The sequence below is a fragment of the Chiloscyllium punctatum genome, chromosome 12, assembly GCF_047496795.1.
Source record: "Chiloscyllium punctatum isolate Juve2018m chromosome 12, sChiPun1.3, whole genome shotgun sequence".
NCBI classification, from domain to species: domain Eukaryota; kingdom Metazoa; phylum Chordata; class Chondrichthyes; order Orectolobiformes; family Hemiscylliidae; genus Chiloscyllium; species Chiloscyllium punctatum.
In genome coordinates, this window is record NC_092750.1 from 52,588,300 (window position 1) to 52,610,729 (window position 22,430).

Below are 22,430 nucleotides of genomic sequence, written 5' to 3' on the forward strand. Positions count from 1 at the left end.
TAAGACTGAAGGCACAATTGCTAGTTATGAATTAAGTGATGAGGGTGCAGAGACAGAAGATGAGAGATTTTGGGTTTGGGGAGGCGGTGGTGCGTGGAATAGAGCAGATCAGATGCATTCAATTATTTCACTTCTGAGGACAGGATTAATCAGAACATATATTTGCTGTCATGACTACTTGTTTAATACTTCAACCTGATTTATACTTCTTGTTTACCAAGGTAACTAAAAATGTTCTCGATCATATATTCACAAAAAAACAATGAAGAATGGAAGGTATCATTCACTCGTAGTTAACTTTTCTCCAAAACAAACATCAGCCCAAATGGCTAGGCTATGACAAGTTCAAATGCTACTGTAGTGCTGATTAAAATACATGAACAATGCCTTGCTTGAGTAACATGTTTTTTTTGAGAAAAAGTACCTTTATTTGAGCTTCAGGATGTCCTACGTTTGTATGTCAAAGTGGAAATGTGTTCACTGATGAATGTAACATTGATGTTCTTCTATTCTCATGTCTGTTTTGTAAATCATACAACAGACTATTGCTCTGTAGAAAGGGAGGTGAGTGTTGATGATGCTCATTAGCACTCACTCAGGGGGCCTAATAATCTGATTTCTTCCCTTTAATTTTACGTAATTGCCTGGATTTGAGCCAAACCAGAAGGATACAGAAAAATGAATGCAGTTTCTCCATCAGCATTCCTCAGTGACTGTTGAACACGGACATTTACTTAGCAAATTTCACACAATGGAAACGTGGGAAGTCTGCCTGAGATCAGGATGTCACAATATACTCGATCATTGAATTACAGAGTTTGACATAAATCTCAGGTTTCCAACCTACAAATCCACGTCACTGCTGACGGAAGCACTTGCTGCCAATAAATACAATCAAGAGCAATTCTAATTAACATCCAGAACTAAATAGTGCAGTACTTGGCAGAGATTTTTCAGCTTTTACGTCACATTACAAAAACACCACCACGGAAAAGACCCACATTCAATCTCTTTTGGCCAGCCAAGAAATTTGATCAAGCATCTAACACAATTACTGGTGACTGAGAAATGTTTGTATTGAACTCACAGTCACTGCAATTTGCATGTTAATTTCGCATCAGATGCCAATGCTTTCCAGTTAGTGACATCAAAAATATGTGTGAACCATCATTTGACGTAATGTAGTAAAACACAACTTAATTAATGAATACTTCTCAGGTTAATTTAAAATTATGCATTCAATGATGAGCATTTGTTCATCACAAATTTATAACTTTGAAACATTAAAACAAAGCAATATTAAAATTTGTGAATGCTATTTTAATTCATTAAATAAGTGTGCCCCATCTCAGCATTTACAGCTTTTCTAGGCTATGGAGTGTACCATTGTCATAGCGTCTGCCTTTCTTTACATACTTAATGCTGTGGTTTCAGCTTTACTTGAAAGTTCACTAATGTAACAATGGGAATTACTTTCAACTTCCACTGCCTGGGAGGTAACCTGTTCAAATTATTTATCTGCTTGAATATCATTTCAGTGAAACCAATGAGTATTAAAGTGGATGGGCGGCCTGTGTCCCAAGATACTGCCCATGTAATAAAGTTGAAAATTACCTGCACTGTTTCTTTAAATTCATACAAAAATGCAGAGGCTACATAATTTTTTCACAAGGACAAGAAATGAGTAACTAGTTTAGAGATGTTACACAAAGTCAGGCTGATCTTGAGAGTCAATGATTCATTATCACTTTATTAAATTTGAAATTTTAATACTATTAAAAATAAGATTAAATTATTAAAAAACACGAAATGTGCCTTCAGCAATCTATCAATTGTTCAAATGAACTTAAATAACGTACACAAATATTAATATTCCTTTGCTTCAATATTTTAAATAGGCAGTCAATCATTTGTGCCAATGGCAATGAAGCTTGCCACTCTTCTTCATTTTCATGACATAAGATTTCCAACATTGCCAGTGAATGTCACAGTACCGAAACAGCTCCAGACAAGTTAACAATTGATATTCTGTGTGACTGACAAAAGGTAAACTTCCTCTCTTCAAACTTCTTGCAGTGTCGATAGCCTTTGATGTAGGCACCCAAACCATTCTCCTTTAATGAGCCTCTAGTGTTGTCTAACTGGCTGGGATTAGTCTAACCTGGTTCCCCGTGATAGCTGAAATACCACTCACAATGGCTTCTCTTCCTCTACCTCTCTCGACTCTTCCACTGTTGCTAAATTGCCAGACTGCTTACCTGATATTCTTCAATTAAATATTGCTAAGACTCAAAAATAGTTTTTGTCCCCTGCTCAAAACGCCACTCCTTCACTATTTTGACACACTCTTGGATGGTCTCCCACATTCCACCTTCCACAAACTTGAGAACTGCTAAAACTCAAGGTGCTCATGTCTTCACTCCCAGCAAGTTCCATCTGCCTTTTGGCTCCATCTTCTTGATTTCAAACTCCTTGGAGGGTCTTCCCTATTCCTATCACTATAATCTTCTCTGACTACATCTGCATTTCTCTAACTCCAGCCACTTCAGCATTCTAATTTTAACTGCAGTATAACTGGTAGCCATGCCTTTCAGTTTCCTAGACCCCAAATTCTGGAATTCCAAGTGTACACCTTTTGCTTCACTACCTTGACTTATTCCTTTATGGCAGTCCTTACACCTCACGTCTTTGACTAGCTTTTTGGTCATCTAATCCTGATGTGCTTTGATGTCATATTTTGTGCTGAAATGCTCCTGTGAAATGTCTGGGAACACTGTATTATGATAAAAGGTGTTATGCATAAACCTGTGGCTGTTATTTGCCTTAAGAGTACTCACAGAACTGTACTGTGTGCAAACTGGCTTCTGCCTTAATATCATATTATTACAATAGCACCTTCTCTTTGAAATACCAAATCAGCTGCAAAACACTTTGGGAGAATCCCAGAGTTAGGAAAGAAAATATGTATGTGCTAGTTCTTTTTTTGCTGCCTACTCAGGTGTTCCATTCACGAAGATATTGTCAGCTGAGAGAATAGTAGCCTTGACTGAATGCAGAATGACACCTTTGTGCTGTATTTGAAGGGATGCTGTCTTTCAGGTAAACGTATTAATCTGAACTCCTGCTCAAGTGGAAGACGGTCTACGACAATGTTCGGACCTCACCACTAAATTCTTGTGGTGTACTGAACACCATTCTCCTCTCAACCAACAGCAGATAGAGCATTCTCCTGATTGTCTATACATATGCCTTTGTTGGCACATGCTGTACACAAACATTTGCCAACATAAAATTAGTGCTTGAACTTTAAAAGTAATTGATTCATTTTAAAGCTTGAAGCATGACTAGATTCAATATAAATGCAGGTTTTTTACTTTTTCTTTCTATGAAGGCCAAAGCACACACAGCAGGTACATGAGCGTTTCTGAAAGTTACTCCTATTGCTACAGCTATGGCCTACATAACTGAAATTGCCAATACAGTTGTCAGTGGTTCTGCAGACAGCAGGGCAGACAACTGTTTCTCCATCTGTTCCACTGCTGTGGGTATAGTGTCAAGTGCTTGCTCCACATGGTGCATGTGTTGTAGCAATCTCTGTTGACAAGCAGGCCTCCTAAGGTGTGTATCATCAGTTGACAAAAGAGAGCCATTCAACACATGTGGCTTCAGTACTACATCGCCTGTCTTCTCAACTACTTTCCCTGCTGTTGTTTCATAACCTTTTAACTTGTACTTACTTGCTGCTTACACTACATGGCTGCAGCGCTGTATATCTAAGCTTCTCATGGATTTAAGTTAAAAAGTGAAGCTGTTTGATGCGATGGAGTGTTCTCATTTGACTGCTCTGGTAATGTTGCTGCCTCTTTAATACTCTGCAAGCAGCTGTCTTATAATAAGCAAACATTTTCATTTTCAGTGCTGTGTTTATAATGAAGCAGTATGCAGTGTATACAAAAACACTAATGGTGCAATTCAATCACATGCTGCTCACAACTTTGTAAGACAAACTTCCTGCAAGATCTCTTTCTTCAAATTGCCACATATGATGTTCATGCATGTCAATTTTTTTGAGGGGGATAGAACATTTGTCATTGTCCATTAATTGACTAAAACTTTGGCTATTACACATGGGAACAATGATATTCCCTAAGATGTCTCATGCTCTTGCTGTAATAGTATTTATTTATTTGTGCGACTATTTTGGGCTAAATCTTATTTTTTTTTAAGTGCGAGTTACGAGATGTTTGGTTGGAAGAATTCTCACCACAAGGCCGAGTGAATTATCTTGCTGCACCTTAATTGCCATTTTTGCTAATGTGTGTGTGCATGTGCGCATGCGCATGTGACATCTGACTTCCTCCCCCTATCTGACCACACAGTTCCAGGAACAATGCACCAGTCACACGATATCGTCCCCGACACCAGCATTCCTTGCATCCATATCATCTTTGAAACACAAACCGAGCATGTGCGTGAGCACTAACATTTGAAAACTGCCTGCTCATTTCTGGGACTGAGAAGAGATGGCCTAAAAAGGGGAAGTTGGCACCCTCATTCTTAAACAGGGAGCTGAAAGCCCTGGTCAAATGCAGATCAGACGGATCCACAATCTAGAGGACCTCCAGAGGAGACTATGCCACCGCCTAATACCTGCCTGTTTGGAGATCACCACCCAGGTCAGGTGCAGAGGTTGACTAGGTGAAGGAATAGGCTGTAGGGCAGGAAAAGGGTCAATGACATTCTCCCCTTCAGAGTAAGTGCCATACTCTATTCCGTTTAACCTCACACACACTCTATCTTAGCTCACACCAAAGCTCATCCTCTGGCAGATCCTCTGGTGCACGCAACACATTTCTTCACCTGATCATGTTACTCCCTAACCATCCACTCCATTCTCCCACTCCGCTAACCCTACATCCCCTCGGTGCTTCGTTCTCACTCCCTTGGAAAACTTCAACACTTTACCGCCACATGCTCACCACGAATGACAGTACCAGCCAATTGTGCTTAACCCATCTCTCCACTTTATGTCATTACAAGAGAAGATACACCATAACAGGGTGAAGTGATGCTGTACAGGTGGGTCTGTCTTCATCCCCTGAAGGAGAGAAACATGACCTCACAGGAGAAGACCAAGATCACTGCTGAGGAGTTACACAGCCATCCATGTCCTGGCAACTGAGTAAGTATTGCTTGTCACTGGACTGAAGTACTGACATTCCCAGGAGGACAGTGTCAGGCAACGAGCACCACTTGGAATCAGCCTCGTTTTACAGGTGCAGCTAATGTCTCAGACACATCTGCAGAGAACCAGTCATGCCCCCCAGAGGACATGTCTTTGTCCTTTTTGGCTGACAGCATTCCTCCACCTGATTTGGAGATCAGAGCAGCTCAGTGCAGTGCAATGTGAGGGGCAGGAAGAAGAAAATGTACTGAAGGGCCATGAGGGCCACAGCTTTAAACAATAAATAATTTCTTCATAAATGCTCATTTTTTACTAGTCATGTGATTTTTCCCTGTCTCTGTGTATGGCCCTGCAGAGAACTAATGTCTGCAATGAGTGTCAGTTACAACATGTCGGAGCAAGGATAGCACTGTTTGTACACAGCATTGGATCACTCTGAAATCTCAGCTCCCCCATCCCCCCTCCACTTCGCTACTGCCTACTCCTTGGCTGGCTGTGTGTACAGGAGTGCATATCTCAGGCACTTCCCCAGCAATGACAGTGAGCTGCAACACAGAGAGGATCAATGCTGTCATGAAGGTGTAGCTGTGTATTGTTCCTTTAAGAGACAGAGGAAGCTGGCAAGGACTGACTGAGAGCGCAGAGTGTGCTGAACAATTTAGAAATGAAACATTTTGGTTGAAACAAATAGCAGGAGTTGTGTTACCATGGAACAAAAAACAAATTCAAATTTGGCCAATCAGTTGAAATTAGGCCCAGAGACCAAAATCCAATCGAATTTGAATTTTACTGTTTGGGATGACATCAAACCATTGAAAAGATCAGATGTTTTGGACATTTTGAACAGTTAGAGGGAGAGACATGAATAAACTTCTAGCTAAATAGCTCTCTGAAAGGTAGCTGTCTGTAAGAAAAGTTGTGCAGCAGAAGACTGAACAAAATCTATGGAGGAAAATATACGAAGGAGAATTGACAGCTGGCTGGTTTTTGAAACATGATTAATTTTTTGTAAATCTTTTTTAAAAATCAGACCTGTATTGCAGAGTGTGAGGTAAAAGATAGGTTTAAGAGAAAGGAGTTGTAAATAATTGTGATTTTAATGTTCTCGTTTGGACTTAAAGAATAAAATAATTTTTTTACTATAAATAGTGAGATCGGCGATAGTTCTTTGTCTCTCGAAATTTAACAGATTATGGCATGAGGTGAACTTCTCCGTGTATCAGGTTTAAATTAGCAAAGGAGTTGACCCCGTGTCGTAACAATGCTACAGGACAGCCAGGGAGTAGACGTGCTGCAGTTCTGTGTCACTAACATATCATGTCTTCAACATCCAGTGACTGGGTGCAGCCACAGTCCCCTCCTTCACATATTGGCTCACTTACAATCCCCACATCCTCAGGGCTGTTCTCCTCACTGGCGTTTCTTCCCTCCCACTCCCTTCCAAGTGCTTGACAACAGAAATAACAACAAACAGCCCTCTGCTACAGGCTTTCAGCCTGAGTTAATGTGCTGCTCAGAATGACAAACACCACCCTCTCCTTCCTGGATTCCCATCCTTTTGACCTCACAGGCTTCGCAGTCTCCCAGGCTGTGTACATGTGCTTACATTAACTGACCTACCTACCCCTGTCCAAGTCCTCCCCACATTCCCCCTTAACTCTACAAACAGAGGTGACAGAACAACTACAGCCCACCTCCCACCACCACGAGGAACATGACCTGCCATGACTAGTGGTCACACATGTCCCTGACTGGCCTCCTGACCGGAAGCTTGATCACAGCTGAAGCCTGGGATTGGTTTGTGACACTGACCTTGATTAATGGGTATTGCCACAGACTTCCTCACATTTGCTTCTCAAAGTCTTTCAGCTATATCTAACTGATGGTGCACAAACACTAAACCTGACCCCAACCACGTGGGTGAGGTGCTGGACTGGCTAACAGACTGGTGTATTACTATATGTGTGCACCTTTGAGGACTGCAGCATGGCTTGGCCCCCTGCCTGGTTTTAAGAGTGCATCAATTGCCAATGCACGGCACAGCAGCACAAGAGGTGAATGTTGTGCACATGCCAGTCGGCATCAAGTGAATGTGCACTGAGTGAGCAGGGAGTAAGCCCTTGAAGGTAGTTTTGCTCCTGTGTGGCAACATACCTGATGCTGCCATACATTGCTGGTTGCCAGTGTGCCCTGCTAGGCAAGAATGAGCTTGGAGGGCACCAATGCCTGGGTAGTGGCAATGACTCTCTGAATGTTGTGTGCTGGCATCTGCGGTGGAAGAGTACATGTGGCTGGTGCTTGTAGATTGTGCCTTGCTCTACTATTTGGCCACTGGACAGGTTGAAAATTGTTCAGAAGAGATGGTGAACTGAACCCACCAGGCATCCAATCTGGTCTCCACATTGGGTTTTTCCTGATGGTTAGTTTGTTGGGAGGGTTTGGCAAGATCACAACCAAGATATCAAAAGAGGCAGTTGGACCATCAAGAAGAACCTCAGCAGGCATTAATTGCCAACAACTGTCAACTTGCCCAGCGCGAATCTCGTCATGCTACTTGTGAAAAGCATAAAATATGGGGTGAGGTGATCGTGATAGAGCGGAGTCCATTGCAATTTGAGCTCAATAATGCCACATATCTCACCACAATGTAGATCTTTCTGCTAATAGCCTTTGTGTTAGTGGCTTTAAAAAGATTATTTAAAAGAAGTTTATTGGGCTGAATTCAATGCAATTTGTTTTTGTGGGAACATCGGAGGCAAGGTCCACATAATTGTGCAGAGGGTTCATGGAATAACGCACACCAATAATTCCGATGGCAGTAAAGATTGGCATGGGATTCCTAGCTCCTGCTGGCAGGAAGTCAATGATGCTCATTAATTAGTCAATGGATAGCAATTACCTGCAACCACTTCAATTCAGTGACAGCTCAGTGATGATATGGGAGTTTTCCTGTACCTTCTGCAGGCCACAGAACAAACCTTGCCCCTTTGGCTTTAGCTTGAGTGGTGTGGGAGGGATATTGGATGATGAAAGCCATTTGTCTTTGTCCAATCTTCCTCCCCCTATAACCCAGAAGCTTCATTACTGTCATTTCCATTCCAGAATCACTCTGGGGTGCCTTGGCAATGCTGTACCTCTGGTGGCTGCTATTGCTCCCAGTGTGGCACTGAGGATCTGTCAGCCTTCGGCTAGCTGGTAGCTCTTGGCAGATGGCACTTTTGCTATCAGGGTCATTAATATTGGGCATCTCCCATGGGACTAGTAAAAGTTGCCCACCAAACTAAAAAAAAAACCAAAGAACTGTGGGAGTTGGAAATTGGAAACAAAAACAGAAATTGCTAGAAAAGCTCAGCTCTGGCAGCGTGTGTGGAAGAAAAGCAGAGTTAATGTTTCAAGACCAGTGACCCTTTCTTCAGGATCATACCAGACAGACCTAATCCAGCCATTCAGTCCCTCATGTGAAAAATTTTAAAAGTTCTGTACATTACTGGCATTAGATTCTTCAACGTTATTAACTGGGCCTTTGTTTGACTGGCTGTTAATAAGATTGTCCACATTATGAACCATAAGTACACTTTTAAGTACTGGATTTTCATGTTGAAGGTGGGAATCGGAGCTTGAGATATTTTGTAAAGATCTCTCACTTTCAATCCATAGTTTGAACTCCAATGCAACTCACATATAACCTAAACACAGCTAAAAGGTAGGCTACCTCATTGAAGAAAAAACATACCAGAAGGCTCTCAATGTGCCCACAATGCAATGAAATGCCTCTTTCTCTCCCTCTTCCCATGAAAACTGTGAAGAGTTCTGCTCTGAGTTTGGTTACAATTGAGACAATAAAAATCCATCCCCCTAAGAGTTTATTGCTACTGTTTTCACCAAGGTTTGTACACACATAGATCAGAACATTTGCAATTTAATATCTTTATTGAAACAGTGATCAAGGTGCTAGAGAAATATCTCACTTCAGGTGTGTCCTGCTGGTCATACATCAACAGTACCACAAATGAACTGAAGCAAATGCTTTGAGATTTTTGATAATTTTCATAAATTATTTTCTTCAAGAAATTTCTTGGAAAAATATTTTTCATAGAAATGGGGATTGCATGCAGCAGACAGACTTACAAGCATGACAGTCAGAGACAGAAAGACAAACGTCCACACAAACAGAGTGAGAAGAACTTGCAGAATTACAGTTTTATTTTGCTCAAAACCTGTAAGAATCCATGTAAGATTCTGTAAATCCCTTATTTTTAGAAATAGAATCCGTCTGAACATTGGCGCACAGACAGCCTCACACAGGGAACCTCACACCTTCAATGCATTATCTGGGCTGACATGGCACCTACTATTAAAGTTCACTTGAGAATGTAACTTTAAAAAAAGTTCTGGGATTTACATATGAAAGAACTGAAATCAACATACCCATTCTAAAAGATGAGGGACTTAACAAACAATCCAGGTCTTTTTCAATATATAATTTCAGTTACGTCACGCTGTAAACTTTGGCTATAAATTCTGTGTCTTACAATCTTATACTCCATAACCACCTGATGAAGGTGCAGCGCTCTTAAAGCTAGTGCTTTCAAATATACCTGTTGGACTATAACCTGGTGTTGTGTGATTTTTAACTTTGTACACCCAAGTCCAACACCAGCACCTCCAAATCAAGAAAAGAACCCAGATTGCAAGGGTAAACTGCACTTGCCTGGAATAGAACAAAGTAGAGGTTTTGAATTTACCCGATAGGTATCAGTCAGAAACACTGCTCATTCGTTCACTTGTCAAACTTACAATTTCTTCCAACAGTAAACATTAATTTTTTTCTAAATAATCTATTAATGTAATCTTGACTGAGGATAGTTGCACTATTTCCTAATGTCTGCTGATACTTCAAAGCTCTTCACATAAAACAAAGTATCAAATGTTAATCAAAGATAAATGTCACTTCTATAGTATACAACAGAGATGCAATGCTGAAAAACACAAGCAACCCTACTTTTTTAAAAAAACAATTTGAGAATAATAGGCATTATATACATAGATTTACATCATATAATTACCTTGAGAAATGCATTCTCTTCCAGTCATTGTTTATACATAGCAGTGGTTGCCCTGGTTACAGAAGTGCCAACAATGCTGACATATTGTGGTTGCTTTTAGTGTGAAGTTTTATATTTCATCCACTCATTTATTTTGAAATATGCAGTGAGCTCTAACCCAAGGAATAGCACATCAAATAGCACCCACTGCTAAGCCATTTGAACCCTGGTATGGAAATCAGCCAAGCACAACATGCAATCAGTAATTCAGGAAGACAGGTACATCACAGCACTGATAATGCAAAAGTCATCCTGCCAGATCTTCAGTTAATCTCTTGCAAGTTAACAGCATATCTGAATGTAATTTCCCAAACAGTAAGATGAAGATTCTCTATTATAAGGAATATTTATTGATAATAAATAGCTTTGTAAAATCTCTCTTCTGTTTTGGAAAAACTCTCACCACTGTGTTATTAAATCTTGACGTTAGTCTAAAAGTATAATTATATTTGTAAGGTAATCCACTACAAAATTAAGGCTAATTACATTTATTTTGTGAAAAGCTTAGTCAACTGCTGAATTTTAATCACTCAAATCTGTCAGGTATCATTAATTTTAGTTTGAAAATATTATCCACTCTGCTGCATTTTAAAAATAAAATAAGCTCCACGCGGTACAAAGGATTTTTGATCTGTCTCACTCATTACCATAAATGTCTTGGTAGCATTGTGGTAATGTCACTGGACTAGTAACTCAGAGGTGCTGGAAAAACACAGCTGGTCAGGCAGCATCCGAGGAGCAGGAGAGTCGACGTTTCAAGTAGGAGCTCTTCAAGAAAAGCTTATGCTCGAAACGTCGACTCTCCTGCTTTTCAGATGCTGCCTGACTGGCTGTGCTTTTCCAGCACTACACCTTTTGACTCTGATCTCCAGCATTTGTAGTCCTCACTTTCTCCTAGTAATTCAAAGGCCCAGGCTAATTATCTGGAGACACAAGGTCAAAACCCACCATAGCAGGCCTCTAATATTTTGAGAAAATGAACCACATACTGAGCACCATGGACAAGTTCAGAAATGGGGATTTTTGAAGAGTGTTCAATGCTATCTAGGACTCCTCAGATACTGAAACAGTCTGTGCCTGTCTGCAGGAAGACTGGGATACATTCAGTCTACTCAGATAAGTAGCACCAGGCATTGACCACCTCCAATAAGAAATCTGACCATTTCCATTAACCATTCAATGATATGGCCATCACTGAAAGCCCCACTATCAACTGTCCTGGGGTTACCATTGACCAGAAACTGGACTGAGCTGAAAATGTGTTGCTGGAAAAGCGCAGCAGGTCAGGCAGCATCCAAGGAACAGGAGAATCGATGTTTCGGGCATAAGCACTTCTTCAGGAGTATCCTGTTGATTGGCACCCAGCTACCATCTTAAATATTTAAAAATACATTCCATAATCTCAGCCATCGTAAAGGACAAGTCCAGCAAATGAGTGGGAACATCACCTTTTGCAAGATCCCCTCCAATTTATACATTGTTTGTCATGGAACCGTTCTCCTGTCCCTTCAATGTCACAAAGTGAAGACCATGGAACTCCTTCCCTCACGTCACCGTGGGTAACCATATTACACAGACTGCAGCAACTCCAGAGATTCACTCCAAGGATAATCAGAGATGGGAAAGAAATGATGGCATTGCCAGAAATAGAAATATAGAGGAACAGAAAATGAGAACAAGAGTAGGCCATTCAGCCCTTTGAGCCTATTTTACCAGGGGTACAACTGGAGCTGATCACCCAACTCAGTTCCCTCTTTCCACTCTCTCCCTATATATTTTGAGACTCTTAGCCCTCAGAATTATTTCTAACTCCTTCTTGAAAACATTCGCTATTTTGGTGCCAACTGCATTGTGCGGCAGAGAATTCCACATGCTCACCACTTTCTGGATGAAGAAATTTCTCCTCATCTCAATCCTAAATAGCCTACCGTGTATCCCTTGGTTCTGGATCCGGTCATCGTTCTTCCATTTAGCCTGTCCAATCTGATGAGAATTTTACAGTTTTCTAAGAAACCTCCCCTCATTCTAAACTCCAGTGAATATAATCATGACTGATCCAGTTTGTCTTTGAGAGAGATGCCCACATCACATGAGCCAATAAAATAAAAGCTAATTTTGCAACATTGTAATGCTCCTGATAGTTGGAACAATTAGCTTATGCAAGTCAGAAGTCACATGACACCAGACTATAGTCCAACAGATTTATTTGAAATCTCAAGCTTTCGGAGCATACCCCCTTCGTCAGGTGAAGCAACAGAAGCACACAGGTACAGAATTTATAGGCAAAGAGATTGCAGAGAGGGCGGAGAGATCAAAAGATCATACAAATGGTGTGAATGGAGTGTTCTGCAGGTGATCAAAAGTGTCAGATGGCATGAGTTGAAGGTCAACAGCTGAATAATAAGCGAAGGGATGACCTCCAATCTGATTAAATGAGGCAGAGAGATAATTCCAAAAAAAAAAGGTGGTGCTGGAGACAAACTAAATGCCTGGACTAACATGATAGGTATAAGAGTCACATGCCAAGGTAATAAGTAAGCCCAAACTGTACAAATTAATTAAGGTAGAGAGATCATAACAATTTATCAAGGTGATGGTGTCAAAACAGGACAGTAAGGAATATTTTACAGATTCAGAAGAGTATGGTGGGGTCACATATAGCACAACATGAAATCAAGATCCCAGTTGAAGCCGTCTTCATGGGTACAGAATTTGGCTATCAGTTTCTGCTTGGCGATTCTGCCTTGTTGTGTATATTCAAGGCCACTTTAGAGGATGCTTACCTGAAGATTGGAGGCTGAATGCCCTTGATTGCAGAAATATTCCCTGACTGGGAGGGAACATTACTGTCTGGCCATTGTTGCGCAGTGTCCTAGCTTCTGCATGGTCTTGCTAATATAACATGCCTTGGGACATCCTTGCCCGAGATACACAATGGCCGAGTCACATGAGTATCTGGTGTGTACATGGTGGGTGGTGCTCCCACGTGTGATGATAGTATCCATGGCAATGATGTGACATACTTTGTAGAAGTTGCCATGGCAAGGTTATGTGGCGTTGTGGTTGATGTTGTCCTGAAGACCGGGTACTTTGCTGTGAATGATTTGCTGTTGAACTATAACCTAGTGTCGTGTGACTTCTGACTTTGTCCACCCCAGTCCAACATCGGTACCTCCACATCAGATTATGAAACACTGGGCAAAACTTGTTTTTTTAAGTATGGAGCTTCCATGCTAGATGGTGACACGAGGTGAGATAACGCCCTGGACTTTCTATCAATCAGCTTGTTACAGCTGAAGCCAAATGAGGTGAACATCTCACCCTATCACAAGTCTCAACACTGGTCGTCTTGGTAACCAGAAGCCAGTAGCTTCTGAGTCCTCAAGCACACCAGTTGAAGCCTACTCTGCAGGGGCTCCAACAGTAAGATGACAAGCTTTTTTTTTAATCCTTCTGATCGGGGGACAGAGGCAGGGAAGGGTAGTTTGCAAAGGCCACCAACTTGCCTGCTCTCTGTGCCTCCAAATGTCCCTACACTTGGGGAACTTAACAATAATAATTCAGCAGTTAGGTTACCTTGCTTTCCAATTGGGAAACTAACCAGATTTCTGACACATGAGGGAAGCAAGTAATCAAGGTGATGCTGAGGTGTGGCCCTTTGAGGTCACTGATTGACCACTCAAGACTGCTCCTATTGGAACTTTTGCCTGGCACTTAATTGCAGAAAATCGAGGACTGCAGATACTGGAAATCAGAAAATAAGTCAGAAATTACTGATAAAAACTAAGCATGTCGGGCAGTATCTGTGGAGAGAGAGGAAAGTTAACATTTTGGATGCAGTGACTCCTCTTCAGAACCTCTGTTCAGTTCACAGCTGTTTTTCCAGCAATTTCTGATTTTGGTACTTATTTGCAAAGGTGGTGAAAAAAGCATTTGGCCAGGGAAGGGGGTGGAAGGGTGAGCTTCTCTCCAGAGAATTATTTCCTCTTCGAGACACTTATCTTAACACCTCCCAAAGAGGTGGGTTCAGTCTCGCTATCATGATAATAGTGGAAGAAAAATCCTGAAAAAGGTTATGTTCTATATGTTCTATTGGTGTGTTAGCTTTTATTGGGAGAGGGATTGAGTTTCGGAACCATGAGAATATGCTGCAGCTGGTGCGGTCACATTTGGAGTACTGCGTACAGTTCTGGTCACCGCATTATAGGAAGGCTGTGGAAGCTTTGGAAAGGATTCAGAGGAGATTTACTAGGATGTTGCCTGGTATGAAGGAAAGGGCTCATGAGGAAAGGCTGAGGGACTTGAGGCCGTTTTCATTCGAGACAAGGTTGAGAGGTGACTTTATTAAGACATATAAGATAATCAGAGGGTTAGATAGGGTGGACAGTGAGAGCCTTTTTCCTCTGATGGCGATGGCTAGTACGAGGGGACATAGCTTTAAATTGAGGGGTGATAGATATAGGACAGATGTCAGAAGTAATTTCTTTACTCAAAGAGTAGTATGGGCTTAGAACGCACTGCCTGCAACAGTAGTCGATTCGCCAACTTTAAGGGCATTTAAATGATCATTGGATAGGCATATGGACAAGAATGGAATAGTGTATATTAGATGGGCTTCAGATTGGTTCCACAAGTCGGTACAACACCGAGGGCCGAAGGCCAGTACTGTTCTACATTCTAAGATTTGAACTTGCAGGGATTAAAAACATCACAAATTCAAGAAAACTTCATGACATATATCAACATAAAAGAAATCTGATCTACAGCAAAATGTGATTGACTGTGAATATATTCTAATCTAAATTATAGAGATAGTCAACCCAGACATTTAGCTGGTGCTGTGGAGGATTACCTGCATGCTGTTGTTATGGACCAGACCAGCACTCCTCAAAACATATCAAGGATACAGCCTGGACTCTGATTTTTCACTTATTTCAAAGTGACTGTAAGATGCTGGGTTCCAGATGTGATTCAATTTGTCAAGCTACTGGGCTTTAAGCAAAACACATATTATTTTTACATCACAGTTAAAATACAAGCAAAACAAAAAAGAATTGGCAGAAGTATTTTAAAAGAATTAAAGTTAACAAAATAATATATTATTTAAAGACTACTCGTTAACTGTTCCAATGTAGCTGCATTCCATAAACACATGCTTGGCAAAAACAAATTTGGCAAAAAAGATTTCTCTCACTTGTGATCTTCTCCAGTCCATTAGAAAGAACCCTGACAGAGGACTCAGGCTTTTGCAGCAGCAAAGAGAGAAGCCCAATGTCAACAAGTGAAAGCAAAAACTGAAACCATGGGTCTGCGTGAGCCTAACTCCACACGCTCATGCTTTTTTTGTCGAACTAATAAAAAACCCAAAACTATTAACTCTGCTTTCCATGGAGCAGACACTTTGTTACCAGGTTTACAATACTTCTCTTCAAGAGTATCAGCACTGACAAATCCCTCTTACAGATACTAAAATCTGCAAAGCCATGAATGCAGTTATGACATGAAAACACAAGAACAATGCATCTCTTGTACTATTACTGTTAAAAACATATAATGAAATTTTAGATATTTTATGAATTTGATGATACACTGTTATTTTAACATCAGAAGGTAACGTTGTTTTTCTGGCGTTTTATTCATCCTGACCTCGGTCAATGACTGCTAACCAGAAGATCAAGCAAACAGAAGTCAAAATTCCTTTATATCACAACCATCTGTATATCTTTGTCATCATATGGTGCTGAGGACTGTCTGCTGGGGATAAGGAGTGTCAGAAGGAAAGATGCAGTCAGTTTTCAGCATGCCCCCAAAGCCAAATCTCTTGGCCACCACCTACCCGTTTCCCAATGCCAGGTCATAGGAGTGATGAACATCTTTGAACAAGGGTCACCCAACCACTCACCCACCACTACTGTCCAGGGGAGGCAACAATATCACTAACAAGGTTTGCTCTCTGGTCAACCTGAAATGACAGGATGAGGCCCTGTACTGAGCCTCAATTCCAAATACTGTTCATGAGCTTTCCCATCTTGGATTTTTCCACGACTTTCAAACTCATCATTGGAGGAGTCTATATGTTTTGCACTGGGGGATTAATAAATTAAGCATATTGTGTGTTACTAAACTCTGATCTTCCCCATCTTCAAGATGCAAGTTTCTGTCATCACTTTACTTCCATCTTGAAACCCTACTGAGAGCCAGCTAAGACTTACTTGGCAATCAAGTTTAGCTATCAATTATGAATGGGATATGATTAGATTAGATTAGATTACTTACTGCTTGGAAACAGGCCCTTCAGCCCAACAAGTCCACACCGACCCTCCGAAGAGCAACCCACCCAGACCCATTCCCCTACATTTACCCCTTCACCTAACACCACGGGCAATTTAGCATGGTCAATTCACATTTTTGGACTGTGGGAGGAAACTCACGCAGACATGGGGAGAATGTGCAAACTCCACACAGACAGTTGCCTAAGGCGGCAATTGAACCCAGGTCTCTGGTGCTGCGAGGCAGCAGTAGCTAACTACTGTGCCACCGTGCCGTGATGATGCTGTGACTTTAAGAGGTTATTTTGCCCTTTTTATTTTTAACAGAGGTTTTAAGGCAGAGGTATGGAGCAGTCTACCAGATCCACAAGAGTAAACAGCTTGTGAGGACTTGGGTTTTTTAAAAAATTGGAACAATTGAAATAGCCTGAATAGGTGTGGTCAAACTCTCACAGAACTAGGATCTTTAGTTTTCAGTAGTTGCTGCTGGGGTCTTGAATAAGTAGAAGCTCTTCTTTCTCTCTCTCAATTACATCCAAAAGCTGAGGGTTCACTGCTTGCTATGGGAGTTGCCTATGAGACAACCTGTGTTCTGAATTTGCCCTTTGCCAAAAGTGTATTTATAGGATGTTACTATATTGGAATAGGTAATTAGTAATCATTATTGTGTCTATTATTCAGTTAAGTTTTCCAATAGAATTAAGTTATTCCAATTCCTTCTTTCTGTCATTGTAATTTAACTACAGTGGATGAATTAAAAAGTGTGTTTTGCTTTAAATCTAGTAGTTTCACCAATCAAATTGCATCTGGAATGCAACACCCTATATTTACTTTAAAATAAGATAAAGTTAGGGTCTCAAGGGGGTTTGGTCTCATCCAAAACAGATATGAGCTGAAGTGCTTAATTTGCCATTCAAATGCAGAAACAGATTGCAAAATCTCAGCAAAACCAATAGAAATGACATTACTTGTCATTATTTGACTGAATTGTTCATTATGTATTGATTGATGTAACACTTTTCATCGAATCTTTTTTTTTTATACAGAATCCCTACAGTGTGGAAACAGGCCCTTTGGCCCAACAAGTCCACACCGACCCTCTGAAGAGTAAGCCACCCAGACCCATTCCCCTACCCTATTACTCTACATTTACCCTGACTAATGTATCTAACCTACACATCCCTAAACACTATGGGCAATTTAGCATGCCCAATTCACCTAACCTGCATATCCTTGGATGGTGGCAGGAAACCCAGAGGAAACCCACACAGACATGTGGAGAATGTGCAAACTCCACACAGACAGTTGCCTGAGGCTGGAATCAAACCCGGGTTCCTGGCACTGTGAGGCAACAGTACTCATCACTGAGCCACTATACCTGATATTTGTTTAAAACTAATGCACAATAATGTCATGCATGCATTTAGAAACTTCACTCCATAAAAATTAACTATAAAACATGCTGAACATGACTTTTTTCATTGCAATACTTACCAACTTAAGAATTGTTCCGACTGGATGCTTTTTTTGATTCATGTGCTAAATTATCAAACAAAGATGTTGGAGAACATTTTTTGAAAAATTAACTGCATTAAAGTTTTCTCTCTGGGAACAAGTTGTAGTGGGGCTTGATTTCATTTTTGGTAGAAAGAGTAGATAAAATTTGTCACAATAAACAATATTCTCCAATCAAAGTCTTGGCAATAGATTTGAGAGAGGGTTGAGGAGAAATGTTTTCCACTCAGAGCTTGAGAAACAAGGAACGCTTTACCAAAACAAAAAGGATGACAAAAGTGATCTTTTATAAGGGAATTCATTTTAGGAAGAACTTACATGGTTACATATCGGAAACATATGTAATAGCTTGAGGACAAAGCACAGCTTATCCTTCAAAGACCCAACACAAACACAATGGACTAATACTTCTTAAGTGCTGTAAGTTTCTATGATTGCATGATTACAAAAGTAATCACTGGTTCATACTTAAGTTTATACACAATTACTGTGCTGTGATTTCAATCAAGTGAAGTGGGAAACACATTGAAAGAGCAGGAACTTTAAAATTACTGACAGCATGTGCCATGTTCAAAGGGAATGTGTTTAAATTGCAGTTTTTGATGGAGGTACTTACTTTTGACTAAATATGTTGTTCTAACAAAAGGATATGGTTGTTACTTTTATTTCAAACTGTCAAATCATTGTATTTATCCTACCATTTTAATGTTAGACCACCAACAGTATTCAAAATAAAACTTTGAGTTTTAAATAACAAAATCTTCAAGCACAAATAAAAACTTATGTTCTGAAATGCTACCGAAGTTGATCAGCTGTCAGTGAAACATGGAGAAGGTGAAAACTACAGATGCTGGAGATCAGAGTCAAAAAGTGTGGTGCTAGAAAAGCACAGCCAGTCAGGCAGCATCTGAGCAGCAGGAGAGTCAATGTTTCGAACATAAGCTCTTCATCAGGAAATGACAGTGAAATATGCCAAGTAATGTGCCATTTTACTTGCTTTTTCGCTATAGATGCCCTCTATTTTGCCGGTATGAAATTGTACCAATGGAGGGGCCAGTAAATTTAAACCAGTTTTCTACATCTAATTAAGAAAAATAAATCACCATTGTAAACAAGTGTCAAATGATAAACAGCTTGTGGCACCAAACATGTTCTCTGAAATAAACCTGTGCTGAGAAGCCAATTTCCTTTGTTTTACTTATTATCATTACTTCTAAATAAATAAATACAGACAGATCTACAGAAAGAATAGTTCTTCCCTATGGGAACACAATGATTTTCAGAATTCAGCAGCTCTGGGCTTTGATGCTTCCAGTATTAACTTTTCCATCTCTGGCTAACAGCCTAATAAAATTCATTTCTATCTTACAGGTGGCTAGGTTTTGTAATTCTACCATGGGGTTAATCAAATGTAGCTCTACAAAGATTACAACCTCCCCTTATGACCATAGCCCTGGGACAGGCTAAATTGAAGTGATTTAGAATGGACAAGTGCATGGATATATCTTAGTCACAGCAGACTGACTAAAGCAAAAGCAGGAACTGTAGAGAACTGAAAAGTTAAAATGTTTTTGCCACACTTAACTCTTTATAAATTCTACGTAAATACAACATCTGTAGCACCCAAAGTTGTGAATAGGGTTCAACTGAGCAGCACTTCAAACAAGGTCAAAAAATCCTGCAACTCTTTCATTTTTGTGCCCTGTGCCTAATACATTATGATCAAAAACTTTAAAGCACAACTCACTTTTGAAACCAGCAGCTGGGAAATCAAATGGACAGTTTGTGACAAGGATGGGCTCTACTCCACACTGTGCCGCAGAATACAGGTCCGTGCATGTGTCTGTGCTCTACAAAGTTAGCACACTGGAGATAGTATGGTGTTTGTGTTAGTAAGCATAAGGTTCCCTGAAAGAGCTAAGTCAAGGCATGCTGTGTGAATCTATATTCTTGAACCAGTACAAAAGCAGCACTAGCAAAGACCTGGAAGCAGGTCACATCTTATGTGCCTGATTGGGAATCACCAAGCAGCATGAGAACTAATGAAGGAGGAATTAAATTACAAAAATATATACATGTTAAGCGGTGTCTGAAACCTTGCTGATTGTGGTATTAATAAAAGTTCACGACCTTTGGTCGGTTATTTGCCATGATAAATATAGACCAGTTTAACTAGTTCTTATTTTCTTCTGAGTGGATTACAAGAGTTTACTCTTTATGTTAACTGTAGCCTCTCATTTGTCAAAACCTTTATAGTCCTGTGATTTACTGCATTTTTAATTCTCATCCCAATCTATCGTTTGAAATATATCGGTTAATCTGTAAATATAATTGACTTGGAGGCCTAGGTTTTTGTATTTTAAATTTGGCAAGACCTGAATGATAAAACCTCTGGGTTCAGCTGTGCTGCCTCCACAGTGAGTATCCACTAACACAAATTGTTCGGCTCACACATGAAGAGTTGTCTCTTTGGAAAAGTAGCTCCCAATCTGCATATTCGAGGCACCATATATATTGAAATGGGAATACTAAAACCTGAACACAGTAACATTGAGACCAGACTTTCTGTTTTCAGTTTTACACTATCCATGACTGATTGCCCAAGGAGAGGGTATTCACAGGCCTGCAGTAATCCCAATCTCAGGTGATTTGCTTTATAACTTACACTCGAAAGTCAGGATTATGAAGTGCCGACCTCTGAGTTCTGGTGAGTGTAAGGATGTAACCAAGAACCAATCTATGGACAAATGTGGATTTATATTCAGATCTATGACTCAGAGTTCGTTTTGCTGATCCAGTATGGAACAATGAGCAACAACACTCCACCATCAGCCTGGTCCATCGTATTCCGTTTGCTACAGTGTAGATGGTGTCCTGTTTTTGTGGTTCATTTTTAAATGTATATTTTGCCAGTCTGTGGCCGGTTCAATCTTCTTTTTCCTTTTGATGGTGCTCAATTAATTGCCACTCTGGCAGAGCAAATGTTCGTCTCATTCATATTTCTCCTGGGATGCTACCTATGTGTTTTGACCATCTCTTTCATTGGTGATGATGCCCAAGATCCTTCTAAATTATAGAGGTGTCGTGTTGGACTGGGGTGGACAAGGTCAGAGTCGCATGACACCAGGTTATAGTCCAACAGGTTTATTTGAAATCATAAGCTTTCGGAGCGCTGCCCTTTCGTCAGGTGATGACAAGAAATGTTAGGCAGTTCTAACTTTTCATAACTCACTCATTACTCCACACTTAATTTCTTGCTCTTGCTGAAGCTGAAACTCAAAAATATTTGGTGCTATAAATGGATGAATAAAGAAGATAGTTTCATTTTTTCCACTAAACCATTAATTTTAAGCATGGTAAAACACTTCAATTTAATTTTGTACAGGGGTCTGGCAGTAACACTAAGCATAGTACAGTTGACAATGATTTGCAGACTTAGCGAATCATCTACTGAAAGACTGGGAAAGCAATGCCATTGCATATCAATTAATGTCTATTTATGACATGGGGATCTGTTGGGGAATTTCGTCGCATATAATCCTTGTGAAAAGAATTAGTTTTCTCAGAAAAAAAAGAGAAACATTGTATTTATATCACATTTTTAAAACTATTAACTCATCTTTAAACATGACTTTTGCAGAAAAGTGAGGAAAGTGACACATCCAAAATAGTTTTCTCCAAGTCTCACCACTTGTGATAGAACCAGTCAGCTTGCTTCCATTTAGCACATTATGAAATTGAGAATAGAGATGCTTGATCATCTTGCCTCAAACTGACTAATGTTTGAGTGTTCAGCAAATTTAACATAAAATCATTTAGCTTTAACAAAATGATTCTGGCAACAACATTAAAAGACAGGTATATGCAAAGTGAAGCGAATCCATGGTCCCCAATCTTTTAATTGAGAATTGTGAATATTAGGTTATAAACAACCAGTCACACATGGTCTAGCACCATAACGGATAGCATAAGTCACTTCCTCCCAAACTTTGCCTTTACACCATTCAAGCTTCCCAACAACATAGATGTAAGATTATAATTGCATCAAGTATCATATAAAAATCAAGGCTATTGTACTTAGGTGCATTGTAAAGCATACTTTTGAATAAGTTCATCACATTTTTGTTTCCCATGTCCTAGTCTCTTATGCATTGTACATCTTCATAATTGAAGTGTGAAGTTAGTGAGATTATCATTCATTCTTAGAAAAATTAGGGTATAGATTTTGGAGGTAAAGACTGACAGGAGAGAATTGCTGATTACTAATTATTGAGAAGCTCAACTCAATCAAATAAGAATCCAAAATTGCAAACCTTCTGGTTTTTCCTCAAATAGTGGCAGGTCAGAAGAGTGGAA

General features: G+C 40.1%; 1 protein-coding gene across 2 annotated transcripts in view; it reads right to left on the bottom strand.

Annotated features, from left to right (window-relative positions):
- The window catches only part of pdzrn3b (PDZ domain containing RING finger 3b), a 302,862-nt gene that overhangs the window by 100,845 nt on the left and 179,587 nt on the right, over nt 1-22,430 (bottom strand). The gene's annotated exons all lie outside the window — the stretch shown is intronic.